The sequence below is a fragment of the Mustela nigripes genome, chromosome 7 (genome assembly GCF_022355385.1).
Source record: "Mustela nigripes isolate SB6536 chromosome 7, MUSNIG.SB6536, whole genome shotgun sequence".
Classification (NCBI taxonomy): domain Eukaryota; kingdom Metazoa; phylum Chordata; class Mammalia; order Carnivora; family Mustelidae; genus Mustela; species Mustela nigripes.
The window spans coordinates 91,197,654-91,210,201 of record NC_081563.1 but is presented as its reverse complement, the minus strand read 5'-3'; the positions used below and the strand labels follow the sequence as shown (position 1 = coordinate 91,210,201).

General features: G+C 46.7%; 1 long non-coding RNA gene across 1 annotated transcript; it reads left to right on the top strand.

Annotated features, from left to right (window-relative positions):
* The first annotated feature begins 698 nt into the window (after positions 1-698).
* On the top strand, positions 699-11,085 carry LOC132022631 (uncharacterized). Its single transcript, XR_009405654.1, has 4 exons — positions 699-781; positions 1,484-1,632; positions 9,921-10,012; positions 10,893-11,085. It is a non-coding gene; the product is annotated as an uncharacterized LOC132022631 (long non-coding RNA).
* The last annotated feature ends 1,463 nt before the right edge of the window (positions 11,086-12,548 follow it).

Sequence of the window (12,548 nt, the reverse complement as noted above, 5' to 3'; positions counted from 1 at the left end):
GTCACGCTCCCCCCACCAGTCTAAAAAAGGTCACCATTAAGCTACAGGAGGAAAGGTAGCCAAATCTCAAGCATGTCGCCTGCGATGAGAAAAGGGGCTCAGCCCGCTGAAAGCAAATATTAGCAACAAAATCACTCTATCTTCCCAGATTTAGGAGCTATTTAATAGCTGTGCAATTAAGCCATTTTGAATTCTCCAGATTTTTTTTTTTTTTTTTTTTTTTTTTTTTTTTTTTTTTAGATAAAACCAACTGCCTCATTCCATTTCGTGGCACTCTTATCCTCAAGCTGCCTGGAGTAGTTTTGGCAGCGTAATTATGTTTTCTGGGAAAATATATTTTGCTGCACGAAAAGACATTTTCTCCCTGTTTATGAAGCCGTCCTGCACTTCACCTCCCAGGAGCTCATTCTCCCACAGGAGCAACAGGAAGGTGTCCCCTATACCACCCCCCCCCCCCAGCCACCTGCCCTGCGGCTAGAGAGGTTGCTGAGGTGTCTACCCAGAGTGCTGAGGGGTCTGCCCAGGGTGTGCCCCTCGCTGGGGTTGAGGCCTTTTGTTCTGTCAGGCAACAGAGCCTGCCAACTCCCTTCCTGCCTTTCTAACTCTGAAAACCTCACTTCTCTTTTGCAAGCTCATTCTTTCCTCCTCCCTGAAGATCAGGGGCTATGGGAAGGCTTCCCGAGAAAGAAAGCAGATCTGCCTGCCCAGGAGGAAGTACAAGTGTGCTTCCTCCGGACAAATGGGAAAACAAGCACCCCAGAAGCTGAGAAGAGGGTTTAAGGTAAGAAGCCTGATATATTTATCCTTGACAAGGAAAAGATTTTCCTAGAGAGCCAGCATTCCAGTTTGAAAAGAGTTTAATTCCTCCATAGAACATTTTTCCTTATAAAATATAGTTTTGCAAGTTCTGTATTAAAAGGTCTAGAGTAGACATTTAGGCATGAACTCTCTCCCTATCTCCCACCACAGCACCACAAGAGCCTGCAGCACACAGCTCAGCTAGATTTTCTCGATTCTTCTCGAGTCCCTGGTACTCAACTGTGGTGAACAGACCAGCAGAGTGGGCCTCTCCCGGGGAGCTGGTTAGAAATGCACACTCTCAGGCCCAGCCCAGAGGCCAGAATCTGTATGTTAGCAAGTCCCCGGGGGGAGGTTACATCACAATGAGTGATTTTGTAACTCCCAAGGTTAAACATCCTCATACCCACAGCCGTGCACACCTTACTTTCTCCTTTACATTCAGGGTTGCTCTCCTCTTCCACATGCTAGGATGGCATTGTCTACTCCCACCAACCTCACGGAGTTGTTGCAAAGTAACTGAACTGTGTACAGTGTTCAATTTTGAAATAAGGACTAGGGGGATACATGGCAACATCTTAACAGGGATTTTTTTCCTGGGTGGTAAATGATTTCTCATTTCTTATTTGATCTAAAATGTAGTTTTAAATTTCATGCTCTGAACACTTTTCTTCTGTCACCACAGCAAAAAGGATAGTTTGTTTTAAAAGCAAGTAAGTGTGAACATCAACTAACAGAGCATGAAAATGGTAAATTCCTTGTGGATGACCTGTTGCATCCAGCACCTGTGCAAACAGCTGGACCCGGGAGCCATCTGCCCAGTTTCTCCAGCTGGTAAGTGGTGACCTGCTCCCAGCTCTGGGTTCTCTAGATCCCTGACGCACTGCTGTTCCCTGTGTTCTGGAACCCTTGAGCAGAGGCACGCCCAGGTACCCTGCTTCCATCAGCCCCGATGCTATAGTCAAGCCAGCCCTTCCACCCCTCAGAGAGACACAATTGGCCCAAACCACATGCTGGCTGCTGCAAAGGTGGTCCTTCCCTTACCATAGGAGAGCTACTCAGATGTTTTCACAAGTGCATGCCGAGAGTGGAGCCCAAGTGTTCACCCCACTTAAGCGCAAGAGCTACTCTGAGAAGGAAAGGAACCCCGTTCCCCAGCCTGTGTCGGGAAGAGCGAGCTGGCTGGGGATGGGATGTGAGCAAAGCTAGCTGAGAAAGGCTGAGCAGATTGCAAAACTCTAAAACAAATGCTGGTCTGAAGCCATAGGTCTCACGAGCATAGCTGCACATTAAATCAGCTGGGAGCTTAAAATCCTAGCAGCCAGGGCAGCCTCCAAGCCAACCAAACCAGGATCTCTGGGCTGCAGCCCTGGCTTCCATGGTTTTTTCACCATCCAGGTGACCCCAATGTTAGGCTGAGAACCAGAGCCAGCCATGTTTTTCAGTCAAGGAACAGATAATGGAGATTTCAGTATAGTGAGCCACATAGGCTCTATCACAACCACTCTGCAGTTGAAGAGTGAAAGTGGTAGCAGAGGACCATGAGTGAGCAGGTGTGGCTGTGACCCAGTAAAACTTTATTTACAAAACAGCCTTGGCCTGGGCGCCAGGTGGCTCAGTCAATTAAGTGTCTGACTCTTTTTTTTTTTTTTTTAAAGATTTTATTTCTTTATTTGACAGAGAGAGATCACAAGTAGGCAGAGAGGCAGGCAGAGAGAGAGGGGTAAGCAGGCTCCCTGCTGAGCAGAGAGCCCGATACGGGGCTCGATCCCAGGACCCTGGGATCATGATCTGAGCCGAAAGCAGAGGCTTTAACCCCCTGAACCACCCAGATATCCCAAGTGTCTGACTCTTGATTTCATCTCAGGTCATGATTTCACTGTTGTGAGATGGAGCCCACTCCATGTATGGCTCCACGATGGGCGTGGAGCTGCTTAATGGTCCCTCTCTCCCTCTCCTGCGCCTCTCCCCCTCCCTACTTTCTCTCTCCAGTCTCTTAAAGAAAGAAAGAAAGAAAGAAAAGCATCCTCGGCCAGATTTAACCCTAAGGGCCAGCCCATCCATGGCTTGCAGCAGAGGTTTTCAGATTGAGCAAGGATCATCAGCACCCCCCCCCCCCCCCCCCCCCCGCCCCCCCCCCCCCCCCCCCCCCCCAGAGAGCTGAGCCCACTCCCATCATGTCTGACAGAGTGGGTCTGGGGTAGGCCCAGAATTCGCATTTCTAACCAGCACCCTGAAGTTGCTGCTGCTGTTCAGAGAAGCAATGGTCAATAGTCCCTGTAAATCGTATTTATGCCATTCCATGATGGCGGAATGCCAACCACTCCCATAGTGCTTGCCTCAGGGGCTCACTTAGGAGGTGCTGGGGAGAGGGCTGCCCTACACAATCCATTCCAACTACCCCTCCGTCCAGCCGTCTGCCTCCACCAGTGCTGCTCCAGGCCAGCGACAGGCTTGGGAAGAGAAGAAAGCCCTGACAGCTCCCCTCGGCTGATGCCCAAGGTGTGTCCTGCACCAGCCCCAGGAAGAACTCGTTCCATGTCAGATGAGTTGGCTCTACCCTTTGACTCAAAACAGCCCGTTTCAGCCCTGTCTGCTGGAAGGTCCAGAGGGCAGACCTCCCTAGGCAGCAGTCCCCTGTCCTGAAATGCCTGCCAGCCAGACACCTAGAAATACCCATCTCTCCATACTTCACTCTCCAATACCTTCCAACATTTTCAGAAAACAGCTTCATCGTCACAGGCAGGAGTGAGAGGAAACACACCATGACGAGCTCACATAACATCGGCAACAGCCATAATTCAGTAGGAACCATACCCAGGGCTAGTGATCCAACAGGCTTTTCAAAGACTTTTTTTTTTTTTAAGTTATTTAAAGGTAGTATGTCTTTAAAGCAGCAAAATTGAAAGGGCAGAGTCTTCCAAACATGCCCTGCACCCACACATATACAATCTCCCTCACAAGGGGTCTGCACACGGTTCGCCCATAGTATTATACAGTCTCTGGTTTCGGACAAAGGTAAAATGACACAGACATCATTACAGCATCGTATGAAGTAGCTACATGGCCCTAAAAATCCTCTGTGGTCCTGCTATTCGTCTTCCTTCCCCCATCCCACCCTTGGCAACCATGGATTCTTTTACTGTCTCGGTAGTTTCACCTTTTCCAGAATGTCATAGAGTTGGAGTCACGCAGCATGTAGCCTTTCAGATTGATTTCTTTCACTAAATACGCATCTGAGCTTCCTCCATGTCTTTTCATGGCTTGATAGCTCATTTCTTTTTATTGCTGAGTAATATTCCACCATCTGAATTACCTTTTCACCTACTGAAGGACATCCTGGTTGTTTCTAAGTTTTTACAATGATGAATAAAGCTGCTCTAAGCATCCATGGGCAAGGTTTTGGGCAGACATAAGATTTTTGCTTCTTTGGGTAAATACCAAGAAGCACAATTGATCTTACGGTAAAAATATTTCTAGTTTTGCCAGAAACTGCCAAACTGTCTTCCAGTGTGGCTGAAGCATTTTGAATTCCTACCAGCAGTGAGTGAGAGTTCCTGTGTCTCTAGAGGACCCCTTGGAAGAAGGGCGTTCCCAGGGAGTCCCCCTGTCAGGAACCACATGCCTGCTGCTCTGAGGGCATGGGGTTTCTGGCACATTCTCATCTGCCTGCAGGTCAGCCACCCCCAGGTCCTGTGGGTCCATTGAGAACAGACTCTGGCACAGATAAGCCCTAGAGAAGTAACTGATAGGATCCCAGTGGTCTCCTATATTGTTACTATGTAGGGGCTGGCTTTCCAAATAGGGAAACTGAGGCTGACACACATCCAGAGTAGGTGGAAGCTCCAGGTTTCACCCATGCCTCCTGTGTGACTCTAGGCCTACTGATGCCCATCATTCTTTGGACCCCCAGTAGCTGCTCAGTAAACATTGGTAGAGCAGGTGGCCAAGGAATAGATGAAGCATGGTTGGCTTGACCCCAAAACCCACTTTCTACCAGTGAACATTGCTTCCAGCCAGCCCAGCTTCAGATCCTTGGGAGAGTGGACTCCCTGCTTGCTTCCCTGCCTTGTGGTCTGCTTCTTCCTTGTGTGTGGGAGCCAGTCTTTCCTGTGCAGTCTGCCAGGCTCTAAACAGGATGGCCCTCAACAGTCAGCTCTGTGGCACCAGTGCATCAGCACGAGGCTTGGTGTTGGGTCACACCAAGCCCTGCATTCCCAAAGAGGCTCTGCAACAAGACAGAAGTGTCAGAACAATCCCAAATGCCACAAGTCTCCAACAGTGTCAGCTATTTGGAGCAACTGTCCCCTCACATGACTTCAGCTGATCCATGATGACTCCAGGCAGTTGGTCCATCAAGGGCCACCAGAGTGTCACTTCTTCTCCCTGCAGAAGCATCTTCCCTTCTGACAGCTGGGCCTTCACTGTCTCAGGCCTGGTGCAGACCCAGGGACATCCCCTGCCTTGTGTGACCCAGTACAGACTCCCTTTTCCACTCTCATTAAGTTCACGGTTTGCCAGGACCTCATCCTTAAAGCGCCACCTGGAAGACAGTGCAGTTCATTTCATGGAGCCCTTCTCCAAGATCCCTGATGACCCCACAGCCCAGCAACAGCTTTCTGAGCTTGAGAAGACCTGAGCCAGCTGGGGCGGAGGGCAGAGAGGGAGGGGAGTGAATGGGCCACACAGAGAACAGAAGGGAGAAAGTGCAGCAGCCCCAGACTTCTTGCCCTCGGTGGCCCAGTTGTGGGATGTCCCACATGTCTGAGAGGGGGGTGGGGTGACCTCAGGGGTCTCTACACAGTTAGGATATAGCATACAGGAAGTAATGCCCCTGAGCAGCTATTTTGGACAAAACACTGTGTTTTCTTACCTAGAAGTATCAAAAGCAGGTGTCCTGTAGACTTCCTCCTAGCAGTGGTTCTGGACCTTGACTACACAGTGGGATCACCTGGCAAGCCCAGGCCCCCGCAGGGAGCCTGCTGTGGTTGATCTGGATGTAGCCCAGACTTGAAAGCCACTGGCACACAGCCCTCCCCCTGTGCCAGTGGGAATGCGCCTCCATGTGTAAGGGGTGGGGCAGGTCCACTAGTGAGGGCTTTGTGGGGAAATGATGGGGGGCCAAAGTACAGAAGGGAGAGGAGGTGAGGGAATGAAGATGTGTGCTGGAATGTGGGTCAGAAACAGAAACTGGAAAGGCTGGGGATTGCTGCATGATCCCCACTCATGTGGAAAATAATAGCATATCTTAGGCTGTGTAGATGAGTCCTCTGACTCTAAGATCCTACAGGTGGAAATGGCCAGACAAGCACTTCCCAGACCTACCTACCCATGGACTAAAACAAGAACCTCAAGATAAAATGCAACATCAATCACCAATGGCACTAGGAAGCCACCCGGTGCAGGTAGACGTCAGCTGGACACTGACAGTTGGAGGAAGAGAGGCACACGGCAGCCTTCCATGCCCACAGCTGCCGTTGGACCAGGCTCCTCCCGTACGAGGAGCGACCGCAACTACAACAAGGGCACCAAAGGCCAGGGGACAGTGTCAGTGCACCCACAATCCCAGAAGTTTCAGAAAGGAGAGGGCCAGAAGGCAGAGCCCGGTTCCATGCATAGCACCTGATACCCCTGAGCCTGAACCTCAGCTCCCATCTCTGCTTCTTGGGTCTTCCTGTCCATAAACCGCCATCTTTGTTCTCCTTCATAGGCATGCACATGCTGACATATGTGCACATACAGTAATACTATACACAAAACATGCACAGATGCAAGCATGCTACATGCATTCACACACACCATACACGTCAGACTCTACACACACCACACAAAAGCACAGATACAGACAGACATACTCCCCAAGGCCCCTGTGTCTATCGCTGACTCTACTAATGTTGTAGAGCAAAGGAGAGAACTTACATTTCAGAGCCAGGGGACTTGGTTCTTCACGGCAGGAAAGCACTCAGGGCTTCACCCAGCTCTGCCTCCTGCCTTGCTCAGTTGGCACCACTCTCTCTAACCCCCTGCCCCTTCCAGGGTCACAGCCATTCCTTGTGCAGTATGGTTTATTACCACTACATCTTCCCTTTCCAACCCACATGTTGGAGCTTTCACTTTCACCTCAGAGTCCTCCCAGCCCTCCTTCCCCAGAAAAGGAACCACATCCACCCAGCACTGGGAAGGGGCACATAGAGCACCTCCACAAGCCTTTCTCAGTGCACTCAGGTTCCCATACTGGGTACACTGCAGAGGGAGCCCCCAGAGAGGCCACACAGGGAAAGAGGCAGTATACTGGCTAGCCCTGCTGCTCCCTCCAGCTCCATCCCACTAGGTCTCAGAGTGGCTTGGGGCCAGACTCACATCCCCGAGCCCACCCAGGGCCTGAGAGGGAAGAGCAGAGGGTGATGGTCACTGTTTGGATCACTACAGTCAGGATGGTGGGTTACACTGCACTAGGTCATCTCAGAACCTGCAACCGGTTCCAGGACTCCATGGCCCCACATGGATGTCCCTGGGAGCATGGGCAATGCTTCCTTTGACTTTATATGTCTAGGAAACAGTCAACAGCAGAAAGAAAGGGAGGGAGAGGGGAAGGAAGGGATGGAAGGACTGAGGCAAGCAGGCAGTCAGGCAAAAAGAGAAGAGAAAGTTCACTGAACTGGAAAAATTCCCAGTCACTTGCATTTGGGAAGACCTCGTCTAAAACCCAGCCATGTCTTAAGCCTATCTCCCCTTCAGGTACCCAAAGGGCTCAAGGGCCCAATCCAAGCCAAGTGCCCCTCCTCATCATCCATTTTTGAACAGCTCCGTCCTAGGGAAATAAAGGTCAGCGGGAGGTCAGGGTCTTGCTTAGGTCCCAAACCCACCACCTCAGACTGATGGTACTGTCCCTTTTGACCACCAGAACAGGACATGATTGCCCAGATATCTATAGCAGAACTTCCCAGTCACCTGCAGCAGCATCCTCTGCTCTGCCGACCATCTCTGTTTCCTGGGTCTTCCCATCTAAGTCCTGCCATCTTTGTTCTCATTCACAGGCACACAGAGCGGGGGGAGGCTGCAGCCTGAGATATGGGTCACTGCTCCACTGAGGCATAGCTCTTTATCCGTGTGTCCCCTTCACAAATGATGTAAGCCAAATCCTGCAGAAGTGGCACATGAACGTTTTTGTATAAAGGTCCCAGGTCCTGAGAACCCCAAAGCAAAAATACAGTAGTGCCTATTCTCATCTGTAATGTATATTTGATCAAAACCCATTCACCCAAGATGCACCCAAAGATTTGTGCACAGAGATGTTCACCACAGAACTATTTATCTGTAAGAAAACTTACAAACAACGGGCTGTACAAATGAGTTACATGCAAGAAATTACTTTACAATATAAAAATGATGCATTCCATGAAGAATCATTGAAGCTACATAGTATACATATAGTATATGCATTCTTCTGGGTATACTATACTTCAAAAAAATTAAACTTTTAAAGAATACTTCATGACATGGATAATTAGTAACAGTATAATGATAAGAAACAATTGCATATACAATGTGAGGCAAATTTTAAATATCTATAAAATGCTTAAATATATATATATATACACACATACACACACACACACATACATATGTGTGTGTGTGTCTTTATTACTGAAAGAAAACCATGGAAATATTACGAGAGAACTGTGGGTAGTGAGACTATACACAAGTTTTCTTATATTAATTATACTCTGTAGTATAACAATTCAGATTTTCTACATAAAATATTATCACTTGTATAGATAATTAAGAGAAAGAGAGGGAGAGAGAGAGAGCAGATTGATAACTAGATGATATACACAGGATGGAATTCTATTCAACCTTAAAAAGAATGGAATTCTGCCATTTGTGACAGAGTAGGTGGATCCTGCATTCACTGGGTGGCTCAGTCAGTTAAGCATCTGCTTTCGGCTCAGGTCATGATCCCAGTGTCCTGGGATCCAGTCCCACATCAGGCTCAGTGGGGAGCCTCTTCACTCAGTGGGGACTCTGTCTGCCGCCCTGCCCCTGCTTGTTTTCACTCTCTCTCTCTGACAAATAAATAAAATCTTAAGGGAAAAAAAAAAGTGTGGGTGGACCTGAGAGTTCTAAACTGAATGAAATGAATCAGAGAAAGACAAACACTACATGATTTCACTTGTATGTGGAGTTTAAAAAACAAAAACAAAAACAAAAAAAACACACACAAAAAACCCTCATACAAAAAGAGATCAGACGTGTGGTTTCCAGAGGCGGGGGCAGTGGGGAAACAGATGAAGGGGGTCAGAGGTACAAATTTCCAGAAGAAGATATGTAAATATTGTGGATATAACGTACAACATGAGGACTATAGTTAACACTGCTGTTGGTATATTTGAAAGTGACTAAGGTTGCAAATTCTAAAAGTACTCATCAAAAGAAAAATACATTTCTTCTTGTTCTTTTTTTTTCTTTCATTTTCTCTTATTTATTTATTTATTTATTTATTTATTTATTTTGCATCTGTAGGAGATGATAGGTGTTAACTAAACTTATCATGGTCATCACTTCACAACACATGTGCACCTTACATTTGCACAGTGCTGCATGTCAACTACATCTCAGTAACACTGAAAGAAAAACAAGCTAACAAACAAAAATCTGTGGTTTGGTTTTCTCTGAAGTTCTTCAACAGTTCTCCACTCAGAAGGGCCGAGCCTCCTGTCTTCAGACCTCCACTTGCCTTTGGCCAGGCTGTGTTCGCTCACAGTCTGCTTGCTTCTCTCTCCGTGACCTGGGTGGTGTAGCCCTGCCCTGCACACCTGCCTGCTGTGTTCTAAGGACGAGTTACCCCCGCCAGGCTCCAGCTCAGAGACCCTGCTGGTAGCTGGCTGGAATTGCACGGTGCTGGGGTGGGCTGTGTGCTTCCATAGGGGGCCAGGAGCTGGCTCTCCAGCAGCTAATCCAGCCATGAGGCCCAGCAACCAGTTCAGTCTCCAGGCAGGAAGGTTCAGATTCAATCAAGATGTATTTGATCCCTGCTAGGATCAGTTCTCGAAGAAGAAAATGCATTCAGAATACTTGGACCCCAGTCCTACAAAACGGGCTCTGATAACAATTTTCTCTAGAAACTCTTGATGCTGAATCTCCAGGGAACTCACCCGTTGGCACGGTGCACGGTAAACAGGGCTCGAAGCCTGGAGGATATCACACATGAAAAGTAAGTAATTGAGGGGAGGGAGACAAACCATAAGTGACTCTTAATCTCACAAAACAAACTGAGGGTTGCTGGGGGGAGGGTTTGAGAGAAGGGGGGTGGGGTTATGGACATTGGGGAGGGTATGTGCTTTGGTGAGTGCTGTGAAGAGTGTAAACCTGGCAATTCACAGACCTGTACCCCTGGGGATAAAAATATATGTTTATAAAAAATAAAAATTTAAAAAAAAGAAAAAAGGAAAGTAAGTAATTGAGAACAGAGGATCTCCTGAGAGTTGTTTGAAACACATCTGAAACATGTCATTTAAGAAATGACAAGGTGCTGGGCGCCTGGGTGGCTCAGTGGGTTGAGCCGCTGCCTTCGGCTCAGGTCATGATCTCGGGATCCTGGGATGGAGTCCCGCATCGGGATCTCTGCTCGGCGGGGATCCTGTTTCCCTCTCTCTCTCTCTGCCTGCCTCTCTGTCTACTGTGAACTCTCTCTGTCAAATAAATAAATTAAAAAATCTTTAAAAAAAAAAAAAAAAAGAAATGACAAGGTGCAGAGCAAGAGAGAACACTGGAGAGAAAAGGGGAAGAATTAAAAAAAAAATTCTGAACAGTAAAAAAAAAGTCATGCAGATAAATTTTAAAACTCCGTTTTTAAAATGAGTTAGTAGAAAAGCATGGTTGGGCTGCAGTGAGATAAGAGTATTACTACCCATGAGGCTGAAAAACGAGTTAAGCAACAGCATCCAGGGCTTGCAGACACAAGGACACAGACACTCACCCATGGCTTGTGAATTCCTACAGCTTTGTGAGGAAGAAATCTGCAGTTGCTGTTAAGTTTTGAAATACACGTACTCCGTGACCCAACTATCTCACCGTTGGAATTTATCCCACAGGAAAACAGCAACAGACTTCCCAGACAGAGCTATAGGCTCAGTATTGTCCTTGGCTTGCTGGTGTGCTTGTTTCAAGCATCGTTTGAGGCAGCTAGACTCTGGAAACAACCTGAATGTCCAGCGGGAAGCAGAAGTGAAACTCATTAAAAAGAGAGGTGGTTGAATCAGTGGTGGCATATTCATTCTCTGGAATATTAAGTAGCAACCAAAGAAAAAGGCTCAGATCTCTGCCTACGGCCTCTGTGGATCCACTCACATTGTTTTGTTTTTGTTTTTTTGTTTTTGTTTTTGTTTTGCAACACTTTATTTTGTCCTTAATTTCCATTTCGTAAGTCTGTGTTAAAATATAGACTTATATATATTTCTAAAGAGGCACAGCCTGCATATAATTTTAAAATGGCATAACAAAATGGTCTGAGGAAAAAAAAAAAACAACAACATGGTTTTGTTTTTGATATTTTTGTGTAGGGGCCATTCCTGGAACTGATTCGACATGCAGGGATCCTCTGGGGTCCTGGTAGTGTCCATGCTCAGCCTGAGGTCAGTCTTACTTGTGTAAGTGCTGACTGCGGTTTCAACCGTCATGTAGGGCACATGTATTAGATGTTCTTCAAGAGTGCATGTCAAATCTAATAAGTGAGTTTTGGCACTGCATGTGAAATCAGTTTCCCAAATCACAAGATATTGTTCCTAAATCATAATCATAATTCGGTTTTTCCTGGTAAAGTGTAAAAAAAAAAAAATCAAAATAGGGAAAAGTAAAACATCATCTGGTGGAGAAATCTACCAAACATTTGGGCCCCCAGCAACCCTTTCAGTTCTGTGATACCTATGCTAGCCTTAGCCTTTCTTTTTTCAGTTTTTATCACTTTTACCCATTTCTCTCACCCATCCCTCACCCCTGGCAACTTACCAATCTCTTCTCTGCATCTATGAGCCTTGTTTTCCTTTTAGATTTTATATATAGGTGAAATCAGACACTATTTGTTTTCTCTGCCTTATTCTTTTAGCATTACAGTCCATCCATGTTGTTGTCAATAGCGAGATTTCACTTCTTCTTCATGGCTATATTCCATCATAGATATGACCACATCTTCCTTATCCATTCATCTGTCAATGCACATGGGTTGCTTCCATGTCTTGGCTATTATGAATAATGCCACAGTGAGCATGGAAGGGCAGATATTTTTTTGAGTTAGTGTTTTCATTTTCTTCAGGTAAATAGCCAGAAGTGGAATTACAGAGTCAAATCGTAGTTCTATTTTTAATTTTTTGAGGCACCTCAATAGTGGTGCACCAGTTTACAGTCCCACCAACAGTGTGCAGGATTATCTTTGCTTCACATCCTCACCAACACTTGTTATATCTTGTCTTTTTTATAATAGTCATTCTGACAGGTCTTTTCATGTACCTGTTGGTCAATTTATGTTAAACGAAAAGAATAGTTTCTGGAGTCCATAGCGGGGTACCCTTTAAGTAAAATTAAAAAAAAAAAATCTCGTGCATATGTATATGTTTGTAAGAGCATGGAAAGAGATGTGGGAAGATGTATAGCAAGCTACCAACACAGGTTACCTTGGGGTGAGGAGTGTCTGCATACTTGTGTGTGTGTGTGTGTGTGTGTGTGTGTGTGTGTGTGTGATGAGACTAATTTAA